General features: G+C 36.7%; 1 protein-coding gene across 12 annotated transcripts in view; it reads left to right on the top strand.

Moving 5' to 3' along the window:
• ERC1 (ELKS/RAB6-interacting/CAST family member 1) overlaps positions 1 to 17,626 on the top strand; it is a 530,770-nt gene that overhangs the window by 258,614 nt on the left and 254,530 nt on the right. The gene's annotated exons all lie outside the window — the stretch shown is intronic.

Genomic DNA, 17,626 nt, shown 5'->3' with positions numbered 1-17,626 from the left:
GATTTCAAGCAAAGAATAGTGTTTACGCTTGCTCAGTTTTAGATGCAGATTAAAAGAATGCTGAGATATCATTTCTTTCCTATCAAACTGGCAAAAATTCAAAGGATGTGGCAACACATTCTACTCATGAGGCTGTGATTCAACAGGCACCCTTATATATTGCTGATGGGAATGAAATTGGTATAACCCTTCTAGAGAGAAATTCTGCAATACCTAACAGCTACACGTATAGGTACATTTTGACCCAGCTATCTGACTTCTATAGGGTTGGTATGAGTTGGAATCAATAGCACACGACAACAACAAATCTTATTTCTAGTAATGTACTTTGAAGACTCATCTCCAGCAGTATAAAAATACATGTACACAAGGTTATCCATTGCAGCATTGTTTGTAATTGCAAGATACTGGAAACAACCTAAATGCCCTATAGGTGGGAGAGTTGTTGACTTGACTGTGGTGCGTCCACACAGTGGAGTAGTGACAGCTTTAAAAAAGAATGAGGAAGATTTCTAATGAGCTGATAAGGAGTAATCTCTAGGACATACTATTAAGTGAAAAAAAAAAAAAAAAAGGCACAAAGACTATAGTATACTATCCTTGATGTGAGAAAATACATATGTGCTCTTTTACAAAAGAAACATAGGAAGGATGGAGGTGGTAAGGAAAGAGATAGAAAGAAGGGGGAAATGGAATTGGGGGGTTGGGGTAGGGAGAAAGTGACACTTCTGTAAGCTAATCTCTGTCTAACTCTTGATTCTTAGAACCATTGTAATGTTTCACATACCCTAAAAAATAAACAAAACTAAGGAGGATGTGGGGGAAGCACAAAAAGGGAATACAGACACTATTGAATGAACCTGTTTTACAAATGAATAGCATAATCACCCTCAAAATGGGAGAAGAAGAGAACTAATCTTAGTAGCTTTGGAAAACATTACTTACTTCGTAAAGCTAAAGAAGCTCACATTCTGGTAGGAGGCTCTGTGGTAATAATGAAGGTCAAAATTGATGATAGAGGTTTTGGAGACCCAGAAAAGAAGGAGAAGAGGGGGTGGATTTGAGATACACGTTCAGGTAGAATGAGGAATTTCTCATGGATTGAAATGTGGGCATTAAAGATAGGGAAGGGTCAAGGACAAGGATGATTCCTCAGTTTCTGGCTTGAGTAACTCAATATATGCTAAGTAATAGGATAGGGAAGCCTAAGAGTGATGATAGACAAATTTGCAGGAAAAAGAACAATTCCATTTTCAGTATGTTATTTGTGAGGTATACAAATGGAGATGTCAGGCGTATAGTAGGATGTGTAAATTTGAAGTTTAGGGAAGCCTAATTTTTTTTAGAGTAGTTAAATAAATTTTGAAGACATCAGCCTAAAAAGAATATTTTAGTCCATAGGAATCAGTGATATCATGTAGGGAGAAAATATTAAGAGAGGAGTGTGGAATTAGAGCTGAGAGCTTAGAATCCTCAACCTTTAGGGATGGAATAGAGTACAAGGAGGTGGTGCTGGAAAGGAGACTAAGATGAAGAGACCAGTTAGGGTAGGAGAGATAAAGAGGAGAGGATGGTATCATGTAAGAGAGATTATCTCTAGCAGAGGAAATAAGTGCGATATGTCAGTGCGGCTGAGAGGCTGAGAAAGAGGATGACAACCCTGTTGTTAGCTGTCTGATCCAGCGTGTCCTAAATGGTCAAGAGGTAACACATAATGGACTCGCCTCGCTAAGGAAGATACATGGCTTACATTATACTTTGTTGGCCTTGGAGGTATTGGACAGTCCCATATTGCCTTTGCCGGTTTTTCTGTCACGCGCTCGTGAAAATTCACTGCCCCTCAGAGTATCTTTGGAATGTTTTCTTGGGCATACAGTTGCCTGCACATGACTTTCTAAGACCTGCTTATACAATGACTCTTTCTCTTATTTTCTCCACATTGTCTGTACATACTCACATTTAAACTATTTTACAGTTCCAGTTAACATTCATTAATATAGAACATGAATAATAAAAACAGGAAACATGTTTGATGATGAGCCTTATTTTCATATTTTTCTATTGTCTCTTCTGTTGATAATCTACGTTTAATTTTGCCGAGTTTTCTGTTTCCCGTACTTCAAGAAGTTAGCCCTTACATTGTTGTTCTTGTGCCATCGCGTGATTCTGACTCATAGCGACCCTATAGGACAGGGTAGAACTGCCCCATATGGTTTCCAAGGCTGTAATCTTTATGGAGAAGGAGCCCTGGCGGCGCAGTGGTTAAAGAGGCTCAGCTGTTTCAACCCACCAGCCGCTCCTTGGAAGAAAGATGTGGCTATCTGCCCCCATAAAGATTACTGCTTTGGAAACCCTATGGGGCAGTTCTACTCTGTCCTATAGGGTCACTATGAGTCAGAAGTGACTTGATGCCAGTGGGTTTGGAGTTTTTTGGGAGAATCTTTACCAAGGCAGATTGCCACATCTTTCTCCCGCAGAGCAGCCAGTGGGTTCAAACTACCGAGCTTTCGGTTAGCAGCTGAGCGCTTAACCACTGTGCCAATTCTGAATTTGTTTCATTAACATTTCGATAAGCCATATTTTACTTTAATTGGCTCAATCAGATTTCTGAATAATCTGTTGTTCCCTTCAGTAAATTTTATCGAGTGCCTATTAAGGAGCCCTGGTGGTGCAGTAGAAACCCTGGTGCTAAGCAAAAGATTGGCAGTTCGAATCCACCAGGCGCTCCTTGGAAACCCCATGGGGCAGTTCTACTCTGTCCTGTAAGGTTGCTATGAGTTAGAATCGACTTGATGGCAACGAGTTGTTTGGGTTTTTTTTTTTTTTTTTAGTTGGTGGCACAGTGGTTAAAGCAATCATCTGCTAAATGAAAGGTCAGTGGTTCAAAACCACCAGCAGCTCCACAGGAGAAAGATCTGGCAGTGTGCTTCCGTAGAGATTTACAGCCTTGGAAACCCCATGAGGTCACTATGAGTTGGAATTGACTCGACAGCTGTGGATTTGGTTTTGGGGGTTATGGGCCAGTCACCGTGCTGAGTGCTGTGAGGATACAGATAAATAAGTGGTTCTCTCTACAGACGGGAGATATGCTTATTATAACATTTTTGTGTGCATGCTGAACATCTCAAAAAGTGTGCTGAAGTACAATTCGTAAGTAATTGCTGTATGGTGAAGTGAAATTAGGAAAATCCCAGCAACAGGAGACTCTTAAAGAAACATATGAAAACATAGTCTCAGTTAATTTGACAGGTGGTGGTCTTGTATTTGAAAAGTCTACTATTGAAAGCCTATCCATGTTTTAAGGTCCAGCCCAAATGCTTCTCCTTTATAAAACAAACAAAAAAAAAACCATTGTCTTCGAGTGGATTCTGACTCATAGTGTCCCTATAGGACAGAGTAGAAGTGCCCCATATGGTTTCTAAGGAGTGGCTGGTGGATTCGAACTGCTAACCTTTTGGTTAGGAACCGAATGCTTAACCACTGCATGACCATGCCTCCTCTCCTCTATAAAACCTGCCTAAATCCTCACAGCTAAAAAATTAATCATGCCTCTGTTATACTTCACTAGAGTTTGTTTCTGCTTTGATTTCAGGGCTTATTTGATCTTAACCTTCTCTTATATACTAATTGTTCAGTGGGTTTTCTGTGTCAGTTTTCCCCCATATACTTGAGACTGGGGACAATATCGTGTTACTTTGCATGTAATTGGTTCCCCATCAGTGTTTATTGATTTTAATTGTATTGATAGATATCAAGAACTCTTAAGTCACAAGCACCTAACCTGGCATTTGGAATCTCTCATTAGCCAAACCCTTTAAGTGTTTCTAACCTCGTGTTTAGGTGAGATACTCATTAGCATAGCTGCTGTGTTCTAGAAAAGCTGATAGTGTTGGTAATCATTGAACGTGATCTATTGGTTTCCGAATCTACTCTTTTCTACTTATGCAGAACCTTTTTCCTGTGGATTTCCAGTTTTACCATCTAAAGATTCTGGTTTAAAATTAACCTTGGTTTATGAATCTCTCACCTGTCCTTATTATTGACTTATTCATTGTTTGCTAAGCCTGTGTGCTTAATTATACTTTATTACTCTGTACTTTTCAATGCATTATCTTATAATTGCACCTGTGTGATTTTACTATTTTTCTTTTCCCTTCCCGACTACTTTATATCTGCCATATGGTTAAGGGCTACTTTTTAAAATTTCTTTTTAGCTTTTTCAAAGTAAATTTTATATAGGTAACTTTTTTATTTAGTTATAAATAATACAAATAAACTTTTAAAATTTAGCTATATATATATACTTTTAAAAACCTTTGGTGCTGGTATTCCATTCACCGTCCTAATAAGTCTCTAAAATTTCATAGGATGCCCTTTAGGGGCCTCACATATTTTAACAAAGGAAACATCATCTTCCCTTAGTTGAGTTTATTTACCTTATTTATATTTATTCTTTGAGCAGTGACACTGAAATACGTCTTTGGACAAAGCTGTGAGTTTTAGTCGCATTCTAATGAGGCAGTGCAGAGTAGACTGAAACGTACTCATATCACTAGTGGTTTGGGGCTTTATTTTTAGTTTATTTATGACAAAGATAAGTATCTGAATTTAACCTTGGTGAAAAACTGTCAGAGAGATTAATGGGACTGATGACAGCATACTGTGGCTCTTGTGTGACCCTTCTCCTGAGACCCATGAACATTAAAAAGAAAGTGAAAACAATAGAAATAGAGATAGAGGAAAAGCAGCTTTACATATATTTAGGCATGTCCTCTTCTCAGATGCAGAATCATTTGTGTTTTTCTTTATAATTTTGATTTGCCCTGTCTATAATAAGTTTCTTACTTTGTGATGAGATTTTTTTCCTTTCTGAAATAATGACTACTTATCTTCGTTTTCAAGTTGGCCACGGGAATAATTATTTAAGAAAACTCCTCATAGAAATTGAGATGGTCTGACATCTTTCTAGTAATAGTATGTGGTGTGTCACATACTGGGTACCTGTATTAATGTTCTTTTTGTTTTTATAAAAATAAATTTTTGTTTCTTCTTTCTAGGCCTTCTCTTTGAACTATTTAAAGTTTTAATCCTATACAATTTCTTTGTTTTAAATTAAATTTCTTTCTAGGCAAACCAAGGTTTTTGTTAACTAGGATATGGGCGTGGGTGGATTTTTATGGTGTTCTCTGCAGATATTAAATGGGATTAAGGAATACACTGAAAAAACATGCATATAATTCAGCGTCTATTATTTACAATCCCCTGGAAGGTTGTTGAGATTACACATTACAGATTCTCTTCTCCTGCAGGTGAAGCAGCTACTCAAATTGTTGGCATGTGCACAACTTTTTAAAGCTCTTGGCTCAAACTGTGCCATTTTTTACCACTTAGAAGAAAAAAAAAAGTGGTCTTAAAATTATTTTAAGAAACTGCAGTGTTTGAAATGAACTCTCTAGATAGTTTTCCTCTGGTCAAAATTCAGTTCTATTTGATAGGCAATGATATTTATGGCTAATGGCTATTTATTAGTTGAATGACCTGAAAGACCAGCTCTAAGAATTCAAATATATGTGTCATTCGGAGTCATCCTTGCTGGTGGCTTTGGTTCGACTTGTTAATTCTCAATAGGTAGATTTATTGTTATGTGGAAATTAATCTTTTAGCCCCTGAAGTATAAAGTTTGGGCATATTCAACTTTTTTTTGAACAGCTTTATTGAGGTATATAATAACTTGCACATATTTAAATTACACAGTTTGATCATTTTGATATATCTACATACTCAAGAAACCATTCAACTTCTTTTTAAGGTCCATATGGAGAGGTATCGCAAGAACAGAGTACCTTGCATATTATAGTGACTGTATAAATGTTCACTGATTTCTTATGCTTCTTTGAACTCAATGCATTTATTAGGTATCTTTTTTTTTATTAAACACATGACAGTATGTGTTATAGATACTGTACTGAACAAATAGCCCAAGTGGGTCCTAAGTAAATTCCTAAATTTATAATGTAGTTTTATGCTTGACTTTAGGAATGTAGGCATAGCTGTAGGTCTGCAAATCAACAGAAGACCAAGGAACAGTTATAAATTTTTTAAGAGGAAAAATAAATAAGATTGGGAATAAAAAAATCTGAAAAAGAAATTAATGGTTTTCAAATTAATGTTTTAGTGGTGAAAGTTAAAATTGACTATTTCGAATAAAGAAGAAAAAAAAAAAGAAGAAGGCAGCACTATAAAACAGTAGTAAAATTATTGCTAATGGAAATGTTCTCCTCTCTGCTTCCACTCCCCTTCACACTCTCAGATTCTTTTATATCCTCTTTCTTTGTCTGATTTATAGGCTAGTTTGACTGATTGTATTTTGAAATCTAAATACTTGTAATTGTTCTTTCATCACTTACTATTATTTTTTTTTCCCAAAGCGTGTGTGAGTGTGTTTGCACACACGTACATGTATGGTATCTCACTTTCGTCATTACAGGACCCTTGGGAGTTACTGGAGACATTCTAAAGTGAATGGGCATGGCATTTTATTATCTTCCAAGTAGAGAATCATTAAGCAGTGTTTTGGGTTTTGGTTAGTGGTTTCTTTCTTTTTTTAAAAAAACCAGATTATAGTTTCACAATTATGAGTTGTATTTTCTGTTTTCCAAAAAATTTTAACTTGGAAACTCTATAAATTTATCAAAGACTAAAGTCTTTTGATCCAGCCATGCTAATTTCAACTGTGAGTTCTAGACAGCTTTCAGTGTGATGTATCATATTGTACTTTCAGTGCAAGTTTACAAATCAAGTCAGTCTCTCACACAAAAACCCATATACACCTTGCTACACTCCCAGTTACTCTCCCCCTAATGAGACAGCCCACTCTCTCCCTCTACTCTCTCTTTTCGTGTCCATTTCACCAGCTTCTAACCCTCTCCACCCTCTCATCTCACCTCCAGACAGGAGATGCCAACATAGTCTCAAGTGTCCACCTGATCCAAGAAGCTCACTTCTCCCCAGCATCCCTCTCCAAGCCATTGTCCAGTCCAATCCATGTCTGAAGAGTTGGCTTCGGGAATGGTTCCTGTCCTGGGCCAACAGAAGGTCTGGGGGCCATGACCACTGAGGTCCTTCTAGTCTCAGTCAGACCATTAAGCCTGGTCTTATGAGAATTTGGGGTCTGCATCCCACTGCTCTCCTGCTCGCTCAGGGGTTCTCTGTTGTGTTCCCTGTCAGGGCAGTTATCGGTTGTAGCCGGGCGCCGTCTAGTTCTTCTGGTCTCAGGATGATGTAGTCTCTGGTTCATGTGGCCCTTTCTGTCTCTTGGGCATGTAATCACCTTATGTCCTTGGTGTTCTTCATTCTCCTTTACTCCAGGTGGGTTGAGACCAATTGATGCATCTTAGATGGCTCCTTGCTAGCATTTAAGACCCCAGATGCCACTCTTCAAGATGGGATGCAGAATGTTTTCTTAATAGATTTTATCATAATATTCTTTTTTGATTGTAGTTTTCTTTTTAAAATTGTTATTCTCTCTTCAAAATCTATTACTTTAGAGTGTGATTACAGCTATAGAAAACAAATAAACTTTATGAAAAAAAGCTGGAAGCAAGTACAGCAAAATAATAGAAATTATCTTTAGATGTGGGACAGTGGTCTTTGTTCTGCTTTTCTGAAATTTTTAACTTTTATGAAATGAATATGCAGTACTTGTCTTATAATACATTGATTTTTTTTATTATAAACATATATTAATTTTATTAAATGCGTGTGGTAACGTCTCCATTTTTCTTATGAAAAACTAACCTCATATGTCATATTGTGTTTATACTCTTGATTTACTAAATGCCCTTTTTACAATTGTTTTCCCTTGTATTTACTGGTGGATATTCTGAGTGTTTTGCCCAAATAGCTAATAGTCTCTATGCCCACAAACTTCAGTTCTTTAATCATTGAGTGAGTCCATTCTCTAAGTACCTAAGGAATTTTGAAAGAATGTTTATTGATTGGTCTAATGTATAAACTACTGGGCTATTTCCTACAGTTAAGTTTAGCCCTAGTCTGTGGGAACACTTAGTGACATCCTTTGAACTTATTATTAGAAAAGTGTTGCCTATAAAATGATGAGTAGTTAAGGTTACATTTGGGACTAAAATTCTTACAAGTAGACTACTGTGTTCTCACCTCAATAAGATGAATGGTTTAATCTTTTCCTTTGGGAATTCCTCCTTGGTTTGCATTTAGAAAGTAAAGTCTCCAAGAAGATATACTTTATTTTTAAGAGGGCGCAGAAGTAGGCCTACATCAGTCCCTTTACCAAGACCTCAAAAGAAAGGGTCAGTCTCCTGTGGAACACATCAGTTGTTTATCATTTTAAGTAAAAGATCATCTTTGGGATTTTTGGTAAGACTGAAAATGTATGCTTGTCCTGTTTATATGCATTATAGACCTGCAGAGACATGTGTCCTAAGATTAGGTAAGCCCCATGTTCTTGCCCAAGTTTCTGGTGCCCAGCTACCAGAATTTTCAAGACAAGAGCCTGGCCCATCCTTATGGGATTTTCTAGATGCTCTGTATGGTATTTACATAAACCCATTTTCATTGCCGTTGATTAGATTCTGATTCATAGCAACCCTATAGGACAGAGTAGAACTGCCCCATAAGGTTTCCAAGGCTGTAATCTTTATGGAAGCAGATTGCCACATCTTTTCCCCGTGCAGTGGCTGGTGAATTTGAACTGTCGACCTTTAAGTTTGCAGCCGAGTGCCTAACCACTGCCCCAGCAGGACTCCTCATTTATATAAAACATGATTGTATATGTTTATGTTTTTATTTCTTTAATGAAATGTATCTGGTTTTGTTTTGATTTTTAACATTTAGGCTATAACCAAGTAGAACTCTAACTTGGGGGAAGTATTTTAGGGGCTTTAAGGAGAAGGGGGAAGAAATTATCATTTAAGGTTAGCCCAAAACATTTCTTTACAATAAAAAGTAGTTGGTGTGTAACCAAATTCTGTCTCTATATTAGGCTAGCTTTCTTTTCTTAAAATTGACTTCATTGATGCATCTGGCTTCAATTTTTTCTCCCAGTAAGTGTTGGAGCAGTTGGTAATTGAATTCTGACATGTTGAATGATTTTAATGAGATCTTCTGCATGTGTGTATATGCTTGAGGGATGGGAAGGAGGAAGAATAAGCAATGGGATTGAGGATAATAAAGGATTACTGTCCTTTTATATTAAGGACGATAGATACAGTTAATATTGATGTATTTCAGCACACGTTAAAGTCTCTCTGTTAAGTAGTGTTTACTCCAAAGGAAGCAGTTGTTAATGTTAAGCCAAATGAAGGACCTCCATTACGATGGCAAAGTCAGAGCTGGGAGAGGGATGAGAGAAAGTGGGAGGCTGTGTTACCTTGGATAATCTATGTGAAGTCTAAAATGGCTTTTCTCTGCCACTGAAAAAGGAAGAAGCTTAATAAGATCGTCCTTATCAAGTGGTTTCTTTTTATGTCACTATATTTTAAACCTCTTTTTTTCCTTTTAATTTCGAAGGAGATGTTTGAAGAGGGGGACAAATTAATTTTTAAGAGTTGTTTTTATTTGTATTCTTCTTTGCCTTTGCTTTCCTTTTTGAATGTTTGATTTGAAAGAAAGGCAGTGGAAGGTAGAGTCTTAAAACTGTGGTGATAGGGTAGCTTGATGACGTTAGAGCTGCCACCAAGAAGCACAGTTCAGAGGGATGTGTTAAGGGAGTAATATCATGGGATTTGTTAAAGGGTCCAGTCTTCTTGTTAATATGCCTGAGTGAAGTTAAGGTTGTTACAGCTCTTGCAGCTTTTGCCTTAGGAGTCTTCTTGTCCAAGGAGATAAGGAATTCTTTGGTAACTTCCCAGTTTTTCTCCTTTTACCATACCCTGCCCCCCAAAAAAAGCAGTCACATAAACTTCTGGCTTTGAGCTTTATACTCCATGAGTGAAGTGTTCTCAAGTTTGGCCTCAGTTATAAGTATAGCTGGCATAATAAATAGCCTTCGGTTACCTAATTCAGTGGTAGGAAAACTGGTATGTGTTAGTTTTGATGAGCGCAAATGCAATTTATAGCACTTGAAGCAAAACTCTGAAGATACTGTTTTCATTTTAAGTGCTATTAATTATTTAAAATGATAAAGCATGTTTCTTTACTGTCTCCAGATGACCATTAAGAGAGTTGCCTGTGACACAGTGCATGTCTAAATTTAAAGTTGCCCGAATTGGTTAAACAGAATGAACTATCCAAGCTAGGGCAGGTGAATGAAATTAAACTCTGTCTCCACTTTAGTATTGTTCCACCAGGCTGCCCATTTAATACTTCTCTTCCAGATGGTGAGTGCTAGAAACAGAATAACTCCAAACAGCACAAATAATTCCTTTCCTTGTAATTTTAAATTAGACTGTGTTTTGGCTAGATAGTGTGACTTTTTCTCTCAGTCTACTTTAAGACTAGAATAAATTACAATGAAAATTCATGAGGGAACAGGAGTTTAATGAGGGCCCTTACTCACTGGGGACCAACAAGATTCTGAGTATTTCATTCCCATGTTTTCTTAAAAAAAATAAGTTGGTTTTTAGAAGAAAGAAACACCCATCAAATGTGAAGACTAACTTTTGAAAACCCTGGTGGCGTAGTGGTTAAGCTCTATGGCTACTAACCAAAAGGTTGGCAGTTCAAATCCACCAGGCGCTCCTTGGAAATTCTATGGGACACTTCTACTCTGTCCTATAGGGTCACTATGAGAAGAAATCGACTGAAGGCAGTGGACAATGGGGGCTACTCTTAGTTTTTACCTGAAACACAGGAAAACTTTTCTCATTAAAAGAACACTAGTGTCCATTTGCAGACTTTATTCTGAATGATTCCTGGTAGAATATGTATTTTGTTGATCTCATAACCAACGATAGGCTGATCTGTATCCCAGTTTTGTGAAAGTTCTCTAATGTCTGCCTTTACATTTTAAGAATGTTTGGGTATTATTCCATTTTAAGACAGTCATATAACAAAGGCTGTGTCTTTGTAATAAAAGTCTTGTTATCCTAAGATGCATTTTTCTTTCACAAGTAGTTTTGGCTTCATTGATAATCCAGTTTTCTTATACCGGAGCTAGCTACACTGTTGGGTGCTATGGCAGCCATCCTTCAGTATGGCCCCAAATCACCTTTACCTTCTGGTATTCACGCTGTTCTGTAGTCCTCTCCCACATCGTACTAGAGTTGTTGTTAATTGCCTTTGAGTCAGCTCCGACTCATGGTAACTCCACGTACAACAAATCAAAACATTGCCCAGTCCTGCGTCATCCTGATGATTATTGGTATGTTTGAATCCATCGTTGCTACTATTGTGTAGTGCTTTCCTAGGGGGCTCATGACTTCTAATACTCTATTGGAGGGTATTCTGTTGTAATCCATAGGTTTTCGTTGCCTAATTTTCAGAAGTAGATTGACAAGTCTTTCTTCCTAGTCTGTCTTAGTTTGGCAGCTCTGTTGAAACCTATCCACATGGGTGACCCTACCGGTATTTGAAATACTGGTGGCATAGGCTTCAGCATTGTAGCAACACGCAAGCCACCACAGTACAGTAAAGTGATGGGTAGTAGACTAGGGTTAGTCTGTTTGAACAATAGAAGACAGTGGAAGTGATGGTATGTGACTTCTGAAGCTAGATCATAAAAGAGATTGCTGCTCCTGCCTTGCTCTCTTGGATCATGTGCTCTGGGGGAAGCCAGCTACCATTTCATAACAACGCTCAAGCAACTGTGACCTCTCAGTAAGCCTCTTGCCAATAGCTAGTACCAACTTGCCAAACATGTAAGTGAAAGTGGATCTTCCAGCCCCACTCAAACATCAGAGGTTTGAAACTTGGCCCACATCCTGACCACAACCCCATGGGAGACCCCAGAACCAGGACTACCGTATTTTAATGCAAATAATGCACACCTTCTACACTTGTTTGCCAACCAAGCCCTCCCCACTCAAGGTATTTTCGCAAGCACACCATGCTAATATTTTTTTATAGCAACATATTAAAAAAATTTACAGCAACATATAAAAAAAAATTCGTCAGCTTTCTTTCTGCCATTTAAAAGCACAGAGCGGCACTTATGAAAATACAAACATAGAAGGTGCATGTTATTTGTAAAAAATACAGTAATTGGCTAAACTGGTTTTAAGTTCCTGATCCACAGAGACTGTGTGAGATAATAAATGTTCATCAGTGTTTTAAGCTTCTAAGTTTTGAGGTAATTCATTATCTAACAATAAACAACTAACACAGGGACTTTATATACTAGATATTAGAGTGATTTGCCATTTATATGAATTCTTTTTTTCTCTTAAATCCACAGTTTTATTCTCTGTTGGCAGAAGAGTGCTATTTGAATTTGTTTTATTAATGTTAGCACTGTGGTAATTTTCAGTGCTGAGTACTGGTGGAACTTTTGGCAGTATATGTTATAAGGACTATCAACTATTTATCTCATTTTGATGTGATAATGGAACATAAGCTAAGAAAAGAGCCACAAATTTGTGTAAAACGAAGTGTTTTAGTATAGGCTTTATAGATACATTTCATATGTAAAAATTACTCTAGCTAGTGCAGTGTTGCCTAATAGAAATATGTGACCATGTGTAATTTTAAATTTTCTAATAGTCTCATTTCATAAAGTAAAAGGAAACAAATAAAATTAGTTTTATTAATATATTTTACTTGATCCAATATATTCAGAATGTTATTTAAAAATATAATAAGTGAAAATTATCAATAAAATATTTTACATTCTTTTTTTGTACTAAGTCTTGGAAATCTAGTGTGTATTTACAGCATATCTCAATTTGCACTAGCCACATTTTAAGTGCTCAGTAGCCACATATGACTAGTGGCTACCATATTAGACAGCATAGATAGAGTTTTTAGCTGAAGAAATTAAGAAGACTGTTCCAAGCTAGCCGTAAGTCAAGAATGCATGTGAACAGCAGGGATGATTTTCTCAAAGCCAGATGTGATATGTCCTACCTTAACTTTAACCTCTATCTACGTATAGTTCCAGAAATCAACCTCCTGTTTCCCAGATACTTCAAATTCTTCAAATCTGCTGATTATCCCAAGGATAGAATGGATTACAAATATCAGAGGTTCTATGGAGAATTCTTCAAGATCACAGACTCAGAATGTCATGACTGCCTTGTGGTTTTTCTTGAAGAGTGGCGAATGTGGACTTTTTCAAAGAAAAAGTATAGTTTGAAATGTAAAGGACATGTTCAGGGCCTTAGACTGTAATCATTGTCATAATTCAAGCCACCAAGAAGTCTGGGTTTCAGTATATCCCTTTAATTCCTCCAGCCTGGGTCTGAGAGTAGAGGTCTATCAAGTCTGCTACATTCCACACTTTTTAAAGTTCGATACCTCATCAACTGACATCTTATTGGCTCATCTGTATTCAAGGAAGGTGGTGATAACTTTCACTTCATCTACTTCAAGTTCAGACATTGAACAGATTAGAGGTTTTTCTCTTAAAACCAAAATATGCCATTAAGCCTTGTGTAGGAAAGCACTTTTTTTTCCCACAAAAATTTCGGTGTCAAATTCTATCACCAAAACTTATTCAAAGCTATTTTTGTAGGTATAAAGAAAAAACAAAAAAAGGAAACTATTTTTATAGAAAAGGGGATTGGAAACAGTTTTGAAAACTCTTGGTTTTGTCCTGTTTTAGACATCTGCTATTGGAATATTTAAGTTTTACGTATCTTCAGAATCTTCAAAATAACAGCAGAACTTAGTGCAATATATTGTCCCTTTTTAAAAAATATCCGCATTGGGAGTATCCCATGGTTACCAAAAAACTTGAAAGAAATTTCTTATCATTATTTTGACACTATTCATACGAATTATTGTCCTGAAAAACTTCACAAGATGTTTAAATGAAAAGCCAAAGAGCATGGTGACTTAGAACTCATGTTTGCTTTGTTTTCATCAGCTCGACGGCACTGGGTTTTTTTTTTTCTTTCTATCATTAGCGCTGTCTGGAAATGTACATGCCTAGACTACTTTTCTCTTTCTACAATAATTAGCCCACATGTTTGGTGTTTTGGTACCTGAAATAATCACCACGTTCGTAATTGTTTCCAGAAGTTCTTTGTAGCCTTAAGGAGCCCTGGTAGTGCAGTGGTTAAGTGCTTAGCTGCTAACTGTCAGGCCAGCAGTTCAAACCCACCAGCCGCTCCATGGTAGAAAGATGTGGCAGCATAGAGACTGAATAAATATGGTGAAAGGATACAACCCTGACACATACCTTTTCTGGTTTTAAACCACTCAGTATACCCTTGTTCTGTTTGAATGACTTCCTCTTGACCTATGTATGGGTTCTATGTAAAGATTACAGCATAAGAAACCCTGTGGGACAGTTCTACTCTGTCCTATAGGGTCGCTATGGGTTGGAATTGACTCAATGGCAATGGGTTTGTTTTTTGGGGGGTTGTAAGTGTTTCCAGGAGTTCTTTATATCCTTATTAACTTATTTGTGGTATGTTTTATTCTCTTAATATATTTAAAATTTTAATTTTGATTTTTTCATCAGAAAAATATGTATTTAGATCATTTGTAAAGTGAAATCATACTGCAGGGCTTAGGCACAGTAGTTAAGAGCTTGGCTGCTAACCAAAAGGTCAGCAGTTCGAATCCAGCTGTTGCTCCCTGGAAACTGTACGGGGCAGTTCTACTCTGTCCTGTGGGGTCACTATGAGTTGGAACCGACTTGACGGCAAAGCGTTTGGTTTTCTGGGTATCTCACTCCTAGGAGTCTCTGGGTGATACAAGTGATTAACATGCTTAGCTGCTAACCAATAGGTTGGAGGTTCGAGTCCACCCAGAGGCTCCTTGGAAGAAAGTCCTGCTGATCTACTTCTGGAAAATCAGCCATTGAAAACCCAATGGAGTGCAGTTCTACTCTGGCACACGTGGGGTCGCCATGAGTTAGAACTGACTCCACAGAAACTGGTTTAGTTTGGACAGGTTACCTCACTTCTATTTACGTTTGAATCCTGCTCCCCAGAAACAACTACTTTCAACATTTTTGGTTGATTCTTCTGCTTCCTTTCTGTCTTTCTAAGTGACATTCTTATGTTGTAGTTTTATTATTTTTCCTATTTGGGCAGTATCTATTGACATTTTATCATGGACAATGAGGAATCCGTTTTTTTTTTAATAAAACACCACACACAATTCTCCATTTCCATCCTCCCAGTGTAGTTATATCAATGCACATGGTGTACTATGATTACAGTTGAGTATATTTTTAGTTTTTCTTGGTGGTAATAATTACCTTGGGCTTTTTGTTTAATTAGTTGTTTGTATATTCATTGCCAGTTTATTCCTAAATTTTTTGCTAGAGCTATGAAATTTCTCCCACCATCATCCCTATAAATTGCACTCAGGTAGTCTATGTATCAGCTTTATTTCCCAACTTGGAAACGGCTTTCTTTGTGTTTCCATCATCCTATCTATACTTACCCACTAGGCTTGATGTCACCCTCGAGCTTCTCTTTACCACTCACCTGTGGTAGATCCCCTCCATGTTTTCCGGATCCCATGTCTTCCTCTTTTAGGTTTACTTCTTCAGTTTTATAGAGCATATCCCTATTAGTTCATGAGAGACTGTGATGTGAGGTAATTTTTTTGAGGCTTTGCATTCTGCCCTCACACTTGATTGATAGTTTTGATATAGAATTCCTGTCTGGAAATCATTTTCCCTCTGAGTTTTAAAGGCATTAATCTATTGCCTTGTAGTATCCGGTATTGCCATTGAAAACTCCATTCCTTCTGATATTTGACCCCTTGTAGGTAACCATTTTTGGCTTGTCTAAAGGGTTTTAAGATCTTTTCCCTAGTATTTTAAATGTTTTTTCAAATATATATAGAGTACCCATATTATGCATATGAGTACAGAAGAATGTAATTAGTCTTCATTGAAAAAGCAAGGATTAGAAAAAGTAATTATAAATGTGATGTGGCAGTGTGTTTGGGACTGCAGTGTTTCTAGAACTAAAAGGTTCTCCTGTTTGTTTCTGGCATTAGCTCAATATTTTATTAAATAGAAGATTCAAAGTGTAGTTCAGTACAAAGGAAACTTCCTTGGTTTATCTTAGTAGATGTCTATTAAAATTCCAAAAACAAAATTAGAGCCAAATTTCACTGACTAGATGGATTAAGTAGTTATAGATTTTGTTGATAAAGGTGATGGGGGTATTTGCCATCTTTCAATTCTGTTGTGACTACCCTGATTAAATAGAATTTTCTTAGAGCAGATGGTTCCATACTTAGTTTTAGATTGAGATGATATGCAATTTCGAATATCATATAAATATTTAACAATCATTTTTATTTGTAGTTCAGCTTGGCTTTTATTCTTATTCCTTGTAGAAAGATTTTGAGGCAGGCTTTGCCATTAAGACTAATAAATTTTTCTTAAATAAATGGCCTTGCATACTCCCTCAAAAAAAAGTTTTACTGATAAAGTCACAAAGCTATTTTTCATCTCGTGGAGAAATGCAAGTAAATAGATTCCTGGGAAGTTATTTGAAATAACTGTTTTATCTTCATTGGAATCAAAGATTAGGATAACAGAAGTCTCTTGGGATAAAAGACAGTTCAAGAGTGAAAGATGTAATAGACTGGAGTGAAATGTAGTACTGAGCTATTCACAACAAGTTAATTTTGGGAAACAGTGTTTCTTTATGCCTAAAACAAAGCAATCTGTATTTTAGAATTACAGGTTACTACAAGTACTGTCATTCATTAGAGGGTTTGAGAGGGCTGGACTAGCTTATCTTTGCAGCTGTCACTTTCCTTATAATCCTTTTGTTACATTTGGATTTCTTTGACTCAGAGGACATCACCTTGGCCCTGTTTTTACTGGCATCATTCCTTGTCTTTCTGCTCAGCATCTGTTTTAGAAACCATCACTGTGTAGGACTTTGCTACCCATGGCAAGCCAACTGGAAGCATCAAGATTTTGACAAAGAGCATTTTATGATATAGCCCGACAGCCCTGCATAAAACAGATCCTTACTTATGGGAATACTGTCGATCAAAGTGTTTTATAACATTATCTCTAAGAAGAGTGAATTTTTTTTTTTTTTTAAGGAATATAGCATACATCATAGAAAGAAATGTGAATATTCTTTTTCTAAATCTCACTTTTTAATTGAGGCAAAAGAAGGAGAGCAAACAATTTATAAACTTTTTTATTAGGAAGAATGTTAAATAATGAAAAAAAAAAATAGATGCTGTTTATCCAGAGTTGGGAGAAAAACACCTGACTTATCAATGACAGATTGCAAGTTCTAGATTCTTGAAGACAAAGTTTTCAAAAGGACTTTCTTGTACCATCACTTAAAAAAGTGAGCTGCAATATAATTAAATGAGAGTTGCATAGATATAAGACAAAAATCCTTTGATATCTTTTGCTGAAAGTCGGAGAATGGTTTAACAATCTTGTTCTTATCTTTTATGTTTTAAAAAAGTTAGCACTTTATTCTTAATCATACGGCTTTATAAAAATTTAAAGAGGAAATACTTATATTAACCCATTTAACCCAGTTCTCCA

The sequence above is a fragment of the Elephas maximus genome, chromosome 4 (assembly GCF_024166365.1).
Source record: "Elephas maximus indicus isolate mEleMax1 chromosome 4, mEleMax1 primary haplotype, whole genome shotgun sequence".
Classification (NCBI taxonomy): domain Eukaryota; kingdom Metazoa; phylum Chordata; class Mammalia; order Proboscidea; family Elephantidae; genus Elephas; species Elephas maximus.
This window is presented reverse-complemented; position numbering and strand designations above follow the sequence as displayed.